General features: G+C 50.6%; 1 pseudogene; it reads right to left on the reverse strand.

The window, feature by feature from the left end:
- Nucleotides 1-10,184: 10,184 nt before the first annotated feature.
- Nucleotides 10,185-12,962, reverse strand: LOC142559396 (uncharacterized; annotated as a pseudogene).
- Nucleotides 12,963-15,179: the final 2,217 nt, after the last annotated feature.

The raw sequence follows: 15,179 nt of genomic DNA on the forward strand, positions 1-15,179 counted from the left end.
AGTGCTCGCGCTCCTTTAGTGTACCTCTGGCGTCTCCTACTTCTTGGTGGCGACGTTGAATCAAATCCCGCTTCCATGACCAAGGCACAGGAGGACAAGTTAGACAATTTGACTCTTGTGGTCCCACACTTGGAAACTAGCAACACTACAGTATTGGAATCATTCAATAAGGTTCTTGGCATTCATATTAGCCTCAAACATGACTTGGATTCGTTAACAAAGCGTGTTGTTGAATTAGGATCGAAAATCGAATTGTAGCCATCTGAACAGTCTCAGTTAACACCTAATCTAGAAAAAATGCAAGACAAAATCGACGACCTGGAAAATCAGCCTAGACGGTCGAATGTTCTTTTTTTTTTGTGGCGCTCCTGATACAGTCGAAAAAACTTGGGCGCCTTCGGAGTAGCTCGAGTGCGACTTTCGTTCTAATACACTTGAAGTCATGGTAACCTCGATCATGAGAGCGCATCGTTCAGGCCGCTTTTCGACGAGTAAGACTACGCCAACCATTTCTAACTAAATATAAAGATAAAGATAAAGTCATCTGTGGCAGTACGCAAAATCCGTAACGAAACACGGCGACCGCATTTGCCTCGTATTTAAAAAGCTTCACAATAATAATGATGCCTATGTGTGGGACAGTGAGGCTGGACGCGTAAGTTGTGTATCTCGGCAATCCGCAGACGAATGACATGCTCCTGTTTATGTCTCAGATCACACCCCAGTTTCCCATATCCTTCTCAAATTTCAATGTATAATACGGATAAAACAATTTCTTTCCTTTACACAAAAATCAGAAGTGCCGTACCAAAGAGTCGAAATATCTTCACTAATCGACTCATGTTCCGCATCACTAATAGCATTAACCGAAATATGGCTCACTGATATTATAGCAGACAACACAATTTTTGTAAGCGAAACAGGTTTCAGTATTTGTCGATGTGATAGATCAAACCGTGGAGGAGGTGGTGTACTCTTGGATATTAAAGATGATTTGCTGACGGTGTCGGTATTTATTAGTTCATTTATCTAATGTGTATGGGTTTCATTGAAGTGTTGTTCCACTGATATAATTATTGGTGCTACCTACCGCCCTTCTAATACGAATGATTGCTTTTCTGCCGAATTGCATCGAGCTCTATGTGAAATATGTACACGTTTCCCAAAGTCATCTACTCATATTGCCACATCCTCTATGGTCGCCACGGGTATGTGCCAGGCGATGAAAACGACGCTGAAGTAGCGCGCGAGTAGAAAAACAGAGACGACAACGACGTCGCGTTGACTGCGCTGATAAAGTGGTTTTACATGTCCTCGACACCGGCTTTCCCGTCTCCTTCTAGGCGGAGGCACAGGTGGAGGTGCGGGGTAGGATTGCCTCACGCTCGGCACCCCTTCGCGGATCCATACATCGAACAAGGAATCACCTGCGTTCGTCGAAACTCCTGTTCACCGGTACAGTCGCCGCCTGCTAGGTCTGACGCCCGAGTTCAACCCTTTGCAAGACCCTGCAGGAACGCGTCTACCTACTTCAGCCATGGCTACTGCAACTCCATCGCAGGTGACGCTACAGAATCCTAAGATCCCAGAAAGTTTCCATGGTGACTCTTTTGAAGATGCCCAAGATTGGCTGGAGCAATTTGAGCGTGTCGCCAGTTACAATGACTGGGGCTCCCAGCAAAAGCTGGCTAATGTCCATTTTGCGCTTCAATACAGTGCGTGGACGTGGTTTCTGAACCGGGAGAGAAGTTTGACCACATGGGATGCCTTCCGCAGCCAGCTGCTAGACACATTCACTAGTAGCGACAGAAGAGATAACGCGCAGCGCCTGCTCGGATCCCGCATTCAAAAACCAAATGAGAGCGTTTCCATGTTTGCAGAAGATATGACCCGCCTTTTCCGCAGTGCAGACCCTGAGATGGCCGAAGAAAAGAAGTTACGCTATCTCTTGCGCGGAGTGAAGGAGCGACTGTTTGCCGGACTCGTGAGGAAACCACCGACGACAGTGGCCGAATTCACCAAGGAGGCTTCCGCTATAGAACGGGCACTACAGCAACGGTACCGCCAATATGATCACATGAACTCGCCGGTGAATGCTTGAATTCTACCTGAGAGCTGCGGCACGTTTCTGCGTGAGGTCATCAGAGAGATTGTGCGAGAGGAGATCCGGCCGCACGGGGTTTCTCCTATGGCACCAGCGGTGGCTTGTGTGGCTGATATCGTTCGGGAAGAAGTTCGACAGGTCTTTTCGTCGCCGGACCAGCAGGCGGTGCCAAGACGATTAACCTACGCGGAAGCTGTCTGTCGTCCACTTCCCGCCACTTCGATGCTGCTGACACCGTCAACTACTCCCACGCAGCCATCACCGCCACCCCCCAGGCCCTATTTTCAACAGTCACAGCCGCCGCCAATTATGCCGTATCGCCGCCAGCCGATCGCTGCGCCTCGGTCTTACGGCTAATCCCCTACCGGCTACCCGCTTCGAACGACCGACTTGTGGCGCACCGCTGACCGCCGGCCGCTATGCTCGAATTGCGGTGAAGCAGGACATGTTTACCGAGCGCGCCACTACCGCGCAGCTGGCTATCCAAGGTTTCCCAACTGCAATTTTCTTGTGTTTGATGCTGCACGTACCTGCGATGAAAATACTGCAAACTTTCGGCCGTAAGCTTCAGCGACGCCTCGATCGCGTTCACCTTCTCCGGCTCGTTACATCCCACCGACCCGTCGCGATTTTCCTGACGCCTATAGGGGCAGGTCTCCTAGCCCGCGCCGGGTAAAATAGAGGCAGCGACCTCCAGGGGTCAGGTTGCGAACCGTCTAACTTTGCAACAGCCTCCATCAGCGACGACCGACGACTCTAAAGCTCCGACGACTGCAACCACACCCCCTGTAACCGACGCCGTCAGCGCCGATCTTGCCGTTTGCATTGACGGCCACCAAGTGGCTGCTCTCGTCGATACTGGTTCCCATTTTTCCATATTAAGTCAAAAGCTGGCCGACAGGCTGATAAAAGTGAAGACGCCGTGGAATGGGCCCAACATCAGAACTGCCGGCGGCCATTTGATGACGCCTATTGGAATATGCACAGCCAGAATAGTAATCGCCGGTGCAACCTTCGTCACCACCCTCGTCATTCTCTTTGAGTGCTGCAAGGAACTTATATTGGGGATGGATTTCTTGAGAGAGTACGGTGCAGTGATTAATGTCCCTGACTTCGTCGTTACATTTGCTATGAGCTCAGATGACGTCAGCGGCACGGAACACCAGCGACCCCGCTTACGTATCGCCGACGATGATGTCACGCTTCCACCACCAAGCTGTTCCCTCGTACTTCTTATTTGCGACAACTTGAACACCGGGACTGGCGTCGCCGAACACATCGACGCGCAGGTATTGAGTCAAGGCGTTTCCATCGCCAGGTCTGTAATCAACGTACAGGACGGACGTGCCGAACTCCTGCTGACGAATTTTACCAGGGAACGTCGACACATTGTTAAAGACACGGCTGTTGCTTACTTCGACGAATTTACCTCAGTACAAGACTGCCTCTCAGTGGAGCACGCGACGTCCCCCGTGGCTATACCTGCCCCTGTGGTTGACATCAGTCCCACTGGTCGCCCATCGAACGCAACAGCCTTCTTGAGATCATCGATGAGTTTAAGAGCTGCTTCTCATCCACGTCGCAAGTTAGTTAGACGCCACTCACAAAGCACTGCATTGTCACCAAAGCCAACGCCAGATCAATTTGGCAAAATCCTTATTGTGTAGCACCGAAAGAGTGCGAGGCAATACAAACCCAAGTGAAGACGATGCTTGAGGACGGGGTTATTCGGCCAACTAAGAGTCCTTGGGCATCGCCTGTCGTATTGGTGAAAAAGAAGGACGGTAGCCTGCGCTCCTGCGTCGACTATCGAAAACTCAACCAGATCACAAAGAAAGACGTTTATCCGCTGCCGCGTATCGACGATTCACTAGACGGGCTACGAAATGCGCGTTACTTTTCGTCGATAGACTTGAAAAGTGGCTACTGGCAAATAGAAGTTGATGAGCGAGACCGGGAGAAGACTGCTTTCGTGGCGCCCGACGGGCTTTATGAATTTCAGGTGCTCCCCTTCGGTTTGTGTTCTGTGCAAGCAACGTTTCAACGACTAATGGACACAGTACTCTCAGGCCTCAAATGGCAAACCTGTCTGGTCTACCTCGACGACATGATTGTTTTCTCTGTCACATTCGAGGAACACTTACGGAGACTAAAGACGGTCTCTGAAGCAATACGCTCAGCTGGTCTAACTTTAAAACCTGAAAAGTGCCATTTTGCCTTTGAAGAACTTCAATTTCTCGGTCACGTTGTTAGTCGTGAAGGTGTCCGACCTGACCCTGATAAAATCTCTGCCGTTGCTAATTTCCCAACGGCATCAGATAAAAAGGCCGTGCGACGTTTTCTGAGCCTTTGCGCCTACTACCGACGCTTTATTGCGGAATTTTCGCGCATCGCATGGCCAATAACATATCTCACCAGAGAAGATGTCCCCTTCGTGTGAGGCGAAGACCAGCAACGGGCAGGTCATGACTATAGGCAACGGCTGCAGACGCCTCCCGTGCTCGCACACTTTGATGACGACGCTCCTACGATTCTTCATACCGACGCTAGTAATGTCGGCCTTGGCGCAGTGTTTGTATAGCGGCAGGATGGCACCGAAAGAGCGATTGCTTACGCCAGTGGGACGCTATCAAGGACGGAGGCTAACTATTCCACTACAGAAAAAGAATGCCTCGCACTGTTGTGGGCCGTACTGAAATTTCGGCGATATTTGTATGGTCGGTGTTTCACCGTGGTCAGTGATCATCATGCACTTGGCTGGCTGGCTAATTTAAAAGATCCAGCTGGTCGGCTTGCGCGCTGGAGTCTTCGCCTCGAAGAGTTCGGCTTCACGGTTGTCTACAAATCAGGGACACGACACACCGACGCCGACTGCCTTTCTCGGTCTCCTGTTGAGACTGCAGCGCACGACGATGATGACGCGGTTTTTCTAGGCGTGGTAGATACTTTCGCCGTTTCACGCCACCAACGCGAGGACGCAGAACTGGTTCTTCTTTTCGATTACTTGGAGGAAAAAGCAAGCAGCGTGCTGAGGTTATTCACGAGAGGGCTGTCTTCGTTTTGCTTGCGCCACGACGTTCTCTATAAAAATAACTTTTCACCTAGGGGCAGCAGCTACTTACTCATCATTCCCGCATCTCTTCGCGACGAAGTCCTACATGCCTGTCGCAACGAGCCGACCGCTGGTCACTTTGGTTACACCCGCACATTGGGAAGAATTAGGCTAAAGTACGAGTGGCCAAGACTTGCGTCGATCGTGAAACGTTAAATACAGGCATGCCTGGATTGCCAGCGCCGCAAAGCCCTACCCGGAAAGCCAGCTGGACTGCTGCATCCTGTCCAGATACCGCAAGCGCCGTTCGAACAAATTGGCATGGACCTTTTAGGTCCGTTTGCACTGTATACTTCCGGAAATAGATGGATAATTGTCGTCACAGATTACCTTACTCGATACGTTGAAACAGGTGCTATCCAACGTGGAACAGCAGCCGAAGCAGCGCGATTTTTCATCGAAGCCGTAATACATATATAATAATACACGCTAAAAGAAAGCTTAAACGTATGCGAAAGTATCAAACCGAAACATGAGATTCATCTATTAGGTAAAAATCTCCGGCATATCCTGAATACGTTTAAAGATAACTTGTATAATTCAACACTGAAACGATTTCTCAAAGAAGCCCTAGATAAATTTTGGAGGTACTTGAATCCAACGGCTAACTCGTATAGCATGCACACAGACAAAAGTAGCCAGGATCAAACTGAGGCATTTAACTCCTTCTTTTCCTCAGTTTTTACCATCGATGATGGTATTTTGCCTACCATCAGCGATTATGCGGACAGACTTCCTATTCAGAATATCAAGATTACAGAAGAGGGCCTTTTCAATCTGTTACTTCACGTTAATATAAAGAAAAGTCCTGGTCCTGACGAAATCCCCAATGAATTCCTTTATAGATATTCCGAATGGGCATCCAAGTTTTTAACACTAATTTTTCAATCATCCATTTCTAGTGGCTCATTTCCCACTGCCTGGAAGCGCGCAATAATTGTGCCCATACATAAAGGTGCTCCAACCTCTGGCACTAGCAACTACCGACCAATATCACTCACGAGCACTTGTTCTAAAATGCTAGAACACACTGTGTCAAAGCATCTGCTCACCTATTTAGATGAACACAAATTAATTTTTTCAGGTCAACATGGCTTTCGCAAAGGTTTGTCCACCGTCACTCAGCTTATTGAACTGGTGCATGACCTTTCAAGCACAATTAATGCCCGCGGCCAAACTTATATAATATTCTTAGACATAGCAAAGGCCTTCCACAAGGTGTCCCACAAAAAGCTTTTGCTTAAGATCAGTGTTACTTTCAAAAATTCTTCTCTTACGCGGTGGTTCACTTCCTACCTTGAACATAGAGAACAATATTTTCAATTCGGACATCAGCAATCTAGTTTATCTCCCGTGGTATCTGGGGTACCCCAGGGTAGTGTCTTAGTGCCCCTTTTATTCCTAGTTTTTATAAATTATCTGCCAAATGACATCACTACCCAAATAAGAACGTTTGCCGACGACTGCATGCTGCACAAGAGAATAGAGTCACCAGGCGATCAGGCCGACCTTAATCTTACAGAAAATTAATAACTGGTGTGATCGGTGGCAAATGCAGCTTAACCCAACTAAGTCGGTTTTTATGTCCATCTCTAGAAAAAAGAATATCTTAAATTTCTCATACAGTATCAACGGTCAAGAGCTTGCTCGAGTTAAACAACATAAATACCTGGGTCTTATATTTACACCCGACTTGCGCTGGAATCTTAATGTAAATGAACTTTGTGCAAAAGCTAACAAAGTATTGTGGGGGCTGAGACTTAACCTGCACTGTGCCTCCCCTGAAATTAAAAATTTAGCTTACAAAACCTTGCTAATACCGATAATTCACTACGCAAAAATAGTATGGGATCCCTACACCCAAAGTAGCTGTCTAAAACTAGAGAAAGTCCAGCGCCTTGCTTCTAGGTTTATATTTAATAAATACCGCCGTTTTCACTCTCCGACTGAATTATGTAAACTTGCAAAGCTTCCACCTCTGCAAAAACATACCGAGTATGAAAGGCTTAAATTCCTGTTCTTAGTAATTCATAACCATTTGAAAATAAGATACGACCAGTACTTCCAAATTAAGACACCGGAAACATCACGGCACAGACACAGTATGTATATATCTCCTTCCACAATGCAGAATGACTGCTTCAGGTATAGTTTTTTTCTCAGGGCAATTTAGCAGTGCAACTCCTTGCTTGGCTCAATTGTCCAAATAAAGTGAATTATTGCATTCTTGGACGCAATACATTGCCGTATGTACCCTGACGCACCCTGATGTTCTGTACTAATATTGTGATGTAATAAGTCAAAATGTGCTCTGTAATTCTATTGTTAATGTGTTTCATATCAGCAGTGCTACTTCATTTTCTTTTTTCTTCTTTTTAGCGCATTGTTCAATCGCACTAATGCGCTTCTCTGTTTATGTATGTTACATCCACTCCTGTAATAGCCCATGATGAGCTGACAGTATTAATAAACAAATAATAAATAAACAAACAACCGTAAAATTACTTGTAGTTTGAGTCACCATGGCTTTAACAATAGGGTACTTAAGAGTACATCACAACGCATTTCTTCGGCCTTGTCCTGTCTGCTTTCACAATCATCATCAAAGGGGCAAATTTCCAATGTATGGCGCGTAGCCAACGTAATACCTATATTCAAGTAGGGTGAGCGTTCTTCCCCTCTTAACTATCAAACCATCTAACCAGCAAACTTCTTGCGCATGTGATTCATGGCCAAGTAACTAGCTACCGCGAAGATCACATCATTTTTAAATATCTGCAGGGATTCCGCAAGGCTTTTTCGTGTGTCACTCAACTCGCTCGCTTTCTTAACGACTTACATTTATCGCATGACGCGGGCTTTCAGGTCGACGCAGTATTTCTGGATTTCAAAGGCTTTTGATCGGGTCCCTCACCACAGACTTCTACTGAAATTAACACAGCTTAACATCCACCCTAATGTACTCGCCTCGTTTTAAGACTTTCTATCCTGAAGAACTCAGTTCACTTCTGTTAAAAATTCTGATCGTGTTGCATTCGTGTTGTCTACTTCTCTACTCTTGTGTCCTGTCTGCACGCCTTACCTCTTTTTTTCATTATCGAAATTCTAGCTCATCTTCTGTTCATGTGACCCCAAGAAAGCGTACTCGTTTCTCTACTGTTTGTAATCTAAAATAATTATTTGCCTGACTGTGCAGGGTCCAGAGTACGACTCTTGGCTAATGATTGCGTAATTTACCGTAACATTACCAATGACAGTGACCGCCAAAATCCCTACAAACTGATCTCAATGCAGTAAGCACATGGTGCTCATCCTGGTTAATCACCCTTAGCGCTTCTAAAACCAAACATATGTGTTTCAGTCGTCGTACATCTCGTATTCCAAACACTTACATCCTAAATAGCTGTACTGCAGAAATAACAATAACTTAGAAGTACCTTGGGGTGCACCTTCAGGGTGACTCAACATGGCATCGCCATATCGACCTCACCCTTGCGTCTGGTAACCGCTCACTTGGTCTTCTTAAACGTGACCTCAAACATCCTCCTATCAACGTAAAAACGCTTGCTTATGCTACTCTAATACGCCATAAAATTGAACATGCTGCGTCGATTTGGATCCCCGATCAGGCCTACCTTATTTCTAACATCGAATACTTGCACAGCCGTACTGTTCGTTTTATTTTTCCGGGCTACTAATCCTATACAAGCGTCTCAGAACTAAAAAAGCGTACCCAACTGGAAGACCTATCGTATTGATGTAAACTTGCTCGTTTAACACTTTGCCATAAGCCTTATGACCATCCATCTCTTCACGGCGATTTCTTTCAGTCACCCCATGCCACCTTTAAACGACGTGATCATTATTTCAAAGTTAAAGGCGTAAAGCGTCATTCATCCTCTCATGCCAACTCTTTAACTCCTCTCACGACCATTCAGTGGAACAATTTGCCATCGCACATCGCCACAGAAACGGACAAAAAAAATCCAAGATTTACTTCGCTGTGATGGAAGTGTGTAATAATATTTTGTTCATTGTTCTTTTGTTCATGTTTTCCTTTCGTATTATTCTTTACTTTTTCATCGCTCTAAATAAATCAATAAATCCTTTACCAAGACGCTCGTGGACTTTGCACAGAACACATGAATTTTTTCCACTGTCATTTCGTCTTCTTTCCTATTTTTGTTTTTATTGAAACTTGGCTGTGCAGTGAAATTTTCTCCGGATTTCTTTCCACCACCCTGCAACGTCTTCCGCAGGGACCCGGACTTCAGTGGACAACAACAAAAAGGTGGAGGCGCACTGGTTGCCGTTAAAAACTCACTGAGATGTGTTAGGTGCAACGACATTGAAAGTGCGCCGGGACCCTATAACGTAAAACTATTCCAATCTAATTTTATTGCAATCTCCTGACGTCAAATTTACGTAACCGCCGGCGCAACCATCGGCTGGTGACCCACTGCGTTGTCTTAATAGCTCAACGAAACGCTCTACTCGTTTATAGGAGTTCACGTTTGTTTGCTTTCAAAACAAATAGGAGTGCCTACACTAAGCGGCTTTTCTCATCAAATTCGATGACAAGGGACATGGAGCACGCTCAAGCGGAGAGGTTTTTGATGGGGCCGAGCCAGCGCAGTGAAAACAGATAGCTGGATGAAGAGGGTGGTGCGTGCGGCCTCCGATTCGCCACCACCAGCATGAACCACCACCAGGATGAACGTCTGGCCGTTGAGGTGGAACAACTCCATTCCAAGGAATTCCCAGGGCTGTCCAGGTAGGGCCGTGGAGAGCAGGGGCTCGGCAAAGTTCACGCGGGTGGAAGCGCACTGTTCACAGTTGGCAACGAGAGAGGCGATGTCTGTCGAGATACCGGGCCACCAAACTGACTCTCGAGCTAGGGCTTTGGTCCTGTTGATGCCCTGAAGACCGCTGGCCGAAGGGACGATGGGATGACTATCCGGGCGCCTTTCAGCAGAACACTGTCGCAGACAGAGAGCTCGTCTGCCACCGAGGCGTACTTTGAGAGGTGCAGTGGTATCGTGGTCTTTTTAGGCCAACCATTGTGGCAGTAGGAAGCGAGGGCTTTGCACTCGCCATCGGACTCTTGTCCTGTCGCACGTCTTTAGGGCTGAGTGGCAAGACTTCCGACGTGCAGCCGACTACCTGTGCTGCAAAAAGTTCGACAGTGTCTAAAGGAGTGGGTGGCTTGTAGGTGATGCGCGACAACGTATCGGCTGTGGCTAGCAGCTTTCCTGGCACGTGCAGCATACGGAACTGGTATCGCGTGGTCTTCAGCCGTAGTCTCTGAATACGAGGCGGCAACATGTCCAGTTCCATCTTGCCCAGAAATGAAACGAGTGGCAGGTGGTCAGTCTCGACGTCGAAGGGGATGCCACGGACGAACTCGTCGAACCTCTGGATAGCCCACGTCGTTGCCAAAGCTTCTTTTTCAGTCTGGCTGTAACGCTGCTCGGTATCGGTCATTGACCTCGAAGCAAACGCGACTGGGCGGCGCTCTCCTGACGGTTGCGTCCGTAGCGAAACTGCGCCGAGTCCGAATGAGTTTGCGTCTGCAGACACCGTAGTGGCGTACGACGTGTGGTACTTGGCCATGCACCTGTCTGACGTCAAGAGTTCCTTGATTTTCTCGAATGCTGCCTTGTGCTCGTGCTGCCACACCCAACTCGCAGAGTTGTTTAGTAAGGCTCTGATGCGAGCTGTGACGTCCGAGATGTGTGGCAAGAACCTGGCAAGATGGTTCACCATTCCGAGCAGTCTTCTAAAGCCGGCGACGTCCGTTGGAGCTTCCATGGCTTTGACTGCTTCGACCTTGCCCGGATCTGGCCAGATACCCTGTGCTGAGACGACCACTCCGAGGAAGGAGACCTCGGATAGCCCAAAACGACACTTGTCCTGGTTCAATATTATACCTGCTTTTGCAAGGCGAGATAGCACCTGGCTCAGTCTGGCGTCATGTTCCTGGCGGGTGCGTCCAAAAACCAAAATATCGTCTATCATATTGGCGACTCCTTCTTGGCCCTCCAGGATTCTTGCCACCTGCTTTTGGAAGTACTCTGGTGCGGAGGTGATGCCAAAGGGGAGGCGGCAGAAGCAGTATCGGAAATATGGGGAGATGAATGTCGTAAGCTCTTGGGAGTCTTCAGAGAGCTTCACCTGGTGGAAGCTTGCGGTCGCGTCCAGCTTCGAAAAAACTGTTGCATCGCCGAGGAGGCCAAGGACTTGCTCGACAGTTGGCAGAATATGTCTTTCACGAAGGACGACCTTGTTGAGTTGTGCTAAGTCGACGCAGAGGCGGTAGGAACCATCACCTTTCCGGACGACGACGAGACCCGAGCACCATGGTGTTGGCTTCTCGACCATACGGATCACGCCTGCGCTTTCCAATTTGTCCAGCTCGCGGCGGACGATCTCGAGCAGCGGGATGGGGATTCTGCGAGGTACGCTTAGCGAGAAAGGTACAGCATCGGGTTTCAACCGGATGTTGTACTCGTCCTTGAGAGTGCCCAATCCATTGAACAGCTCAGCCTGCAGCGTCGCTTTTGAAGTCTTGAGTTGATCAAGAAACCGAACTACTTGGAGGGCTTGGAGCGCTGGCAGTCCCAGAAGAGGCACAGTGAGAGACTGGATCACGTAGAGACGCTGACAGCTTGTTTTCCCGTGCCACCGAAGTCGTGCCACATACGAGCCCAGCACGCGCAGTGGCTGTCCTCCCGGGCCAGTGAGCAGAGTGTCGACTTGGTCGAGTTTGGCAGCCAAGGTAGGAAAGTCGCTGGGAACAGCAGATACTTCGGCTCCGGAGTCAACCTTGAACTGCGCCGTGTAGTCGTCAACGGTGACGTCGACGAACTTTGCCGAGGCGGGCGTCGCGACGGCGTGCAGGTGAACGGAGCTGAGCTTGCACTGCTTGAACTTCCGCGAGCGGCATACTTCGGCAAAGTGGCTTTTCTTTTTGCAGAAGTTGCAGGTGGAGCGACGGGCCGGGCAGTCTGAACGTCGATGAGGCGCGCGGCCGCAAAATTCACATGTGGACGGCTCGCGTGAGCGCTCTGCTAGCGGCTGCGGCGAACGAGGCTTAGCGGCGGAGCGGCGGCGAGAGGGGAACTTGTTAGCTTTTGCGGCGTCGAGGTTGAGCTCGCGGGAGTGCTCGGTGCGGTTCTGGGGCAACGCCTTTTCCCTGTCGGCGTCTTCGCATTGACGGGCTTGTGTCCAAGCGTCCTGGAGTGTCAACTACGCGTTCCGGCACAGCTGGTCCGAGAGACGGGAGTCGCGGAGGCCGACGACGAACCGGTCGCGTACGAGCCTTTCCTCGACGGCAGCTGACAGATAGTTACAGCGCCTAACCATCCTGCGCAGTTCTGCGTAGTACGTGTCGACGCTTTCGTCGGGTGGCTGAACACGTCTGAGGAACCGTGACGATTCGTAAAGCTCGTTTGCCGGTTGCACGAAGTGCTGAGTGAAGCGGGTGGCAACGGCTTGGTATGAAGCGAGCGACTGGGCGTCGAGCGAAAAGGTCTCGAGAAGCGGGCGGGCCTCCGGGCCCACGCAGTACAGTAGCGAGCGTACCTGCATGTCTTCCGACGCTTGCGTCAGTCCTGAGACCGCTGCGTAGTCTTCGTAGCGGCTGATCCATGTCGCCCACGTTGGCAGGTTCGCGAAGTCGAACGGTGCCGACGGCTGAAAGTTGACGCCGTACAGTTTCGGCGGCTCGCCGGTCTCGAGGGACATCTGGATGCCTTCCTATGAGGTGAGAGCTAAGGCAGGGGGGCGATATCCGGCCACTTCTGACACCATGTCGCGTGGTTCGTGCCGCGCGGGGCACGAGCACGCAGGGACGGAGCGAAACGTACGGCCACTTGGTTGGACGAAAAGCGAATGCCCCTTCTTTATTGGGCCCGAACATATATAGAGACAGACACACACAGGTCACAGGGGGCGCCACACTCTGGTGGCAGCCTAACAAACGGGGCTGAACTGTGGCGACCTCTACAGCTATCAGTACCACCAACCCATGTCAATGCAGATATAAGTACGTGCAGGGGCTAGGGATGCTCACTTCTGCGCTACCACCTACCGCCACCACCTTAGATTTTCTATGCATATCTGCTTCTTGTTTTCATCGGTACCGCATGCAGGACAAACGCGGATAAGAAACGAACTCAGTGCCCTTCCACTCTGTGAAGAGGATGACGAGCAAAGCTGTGTATTTGGGACCCTTAATGGCGAACTGCACCTCCGCCGTGGGTCGGCCCGCCATTGCACTATCTTCGGGATCGGCCCACGTAGGGGAGTGCTTAACACCTGCTTCACCGCCGCTGCGGGTCGTGTCGGGTCGGTATTTCACTATCTTCCGGATCGGCCCACGTATGGGGAGCGCTTAGCGCCTGCTTCACCCCTGCCGCGGGTCGGGTCGGGTTGGTATTTTACTATCTTCGGGATCGGCCCACGTATGGGGAGCGCTTAACGCATGCTTCACCACCGCCGCGGGTCGGGTCAATTATGTATTATCTTCGGGATCGGCTCACGCATGGGGAGTGCTTAACTCCTGCTTCCCCGCCGCCGCTGGTCGTGTCGGGTCGGTATTTCACCATCTTCCGGATCGGCCCACGTAAGGGGAGCGCTTAACGCCTGCTTCACCGCCGCCGCGTGTCGTGTCGGGTCGGTATTTCACTATCTTCTGGATCGGCCCATGTATTTGGAGTGCTTAACGCCTGCTTCACCACCGCCGCGGGTCGGGTCAATTATGTATTAGCTTCGGGATCGGCTCACGGATGGGGAGTGCTTAACCCCTGCTTCACCGCCGCCGCGTGTCGTGTCGGGTTGGTATTTCACTATCTTCCGGATCGGCCCACGTATGGGGAGCGCTTAACGCATGCTTCACCGCCGCCGCGGGTCGTGTCGGGTCGGTATTTCACCATCTTCTGGATCGGCCCACGTATGGGGAGCGCTTAACGCCTGCTTCACCACCGCCGCGGGTCGTGTCGGGTCGGTATTTCACTATCTTCCGGATCGGCCCACGTATGGGGAGCGCTTAGCGCCTGCTTCACCCCTGCCGCGGGTCGGGTCGGGTTGGTATTTTACTATCTTCGGGATCGGCCCACGTATGGGGAGCGCTTAACGCATGCTTCACCACCGCCGCGGGTCGGGTCAATTATGTATTATCTTCGGGATCGGCTCACGCATGGGGAGTGCTTAACTCCTGCTTCCCCGCCGCCGCTGGTCGTGTCGGGTCGGTATTTCACCATCTTCCGGATCGGCCCACGTAAGGGGAGCGCTTAACGCCTGCTTCACCGCCGCCGCGTGTCGTGTCGGGTCGGTATTTCACTATCTTCTGGATCGGCCCATGTATTTGGAGTGCTTAACGCCTGCTTCACCACCGCCGCGGGTCGGGTCAATTATGTATTAGCTTCGGGATCGGCTCACGCATGGGGAGTGCTTAACCCCTGCTTCACCGCCGCCGCGTGTCGTGTCGGGTTGGTATTTCACTATCTTCCGGATCGGCCCACGTATGGGGAGCGCTTAACGCATGCTTCACCGCCGCCGCGGGTCGTGTCGGGTCGGTATTTCACCATCTTCTGGATCGGCCCACGTATGGGGAGCGCTTAACGCCTGCTTCACCACCGCCGCGGGTCGTGTCGGGTCGGTATTTCACTATCTTCCGGATCGGCCCACGTATGGGGAGCGCTTAACGCATGCTTCACCGCCGCAGCGGGTCGTGTCGGGTCGGTATTTCACCATCTTCTGGATCGGCCCACGTATGGGGAGCGCTTAACGCCTGCTTCACCGCCGCCGCGGGTCGTGTCGGGTCGGTATTTCACTATCTTCCGGATCGGCCCACGCATGGGGAGTGCTTAACGCCTGCGTCACCGCAGCCGAGGGTCAGTCCGGCATTGTACTATCTTCTGGATTTTGTTCTACACACGGACACGATAGTGCAGAAAGTAG

This window comes from Dermacentor variabilis, chromosome 10 (genome assembly GCF_050947875.1).
Source record: "Dermacentor variabilis isolate Ectoservices chromosome 10, ASM5094787v1, whole genome shotgun sequence".
In the NCBI taxonomy this organism is placed as follows: Eukaryota; Metazoa; Arthropoda; class Arachnida; order Ixodida; family Ixodidae; genus Dermacentor; species Dermacentor variabilis.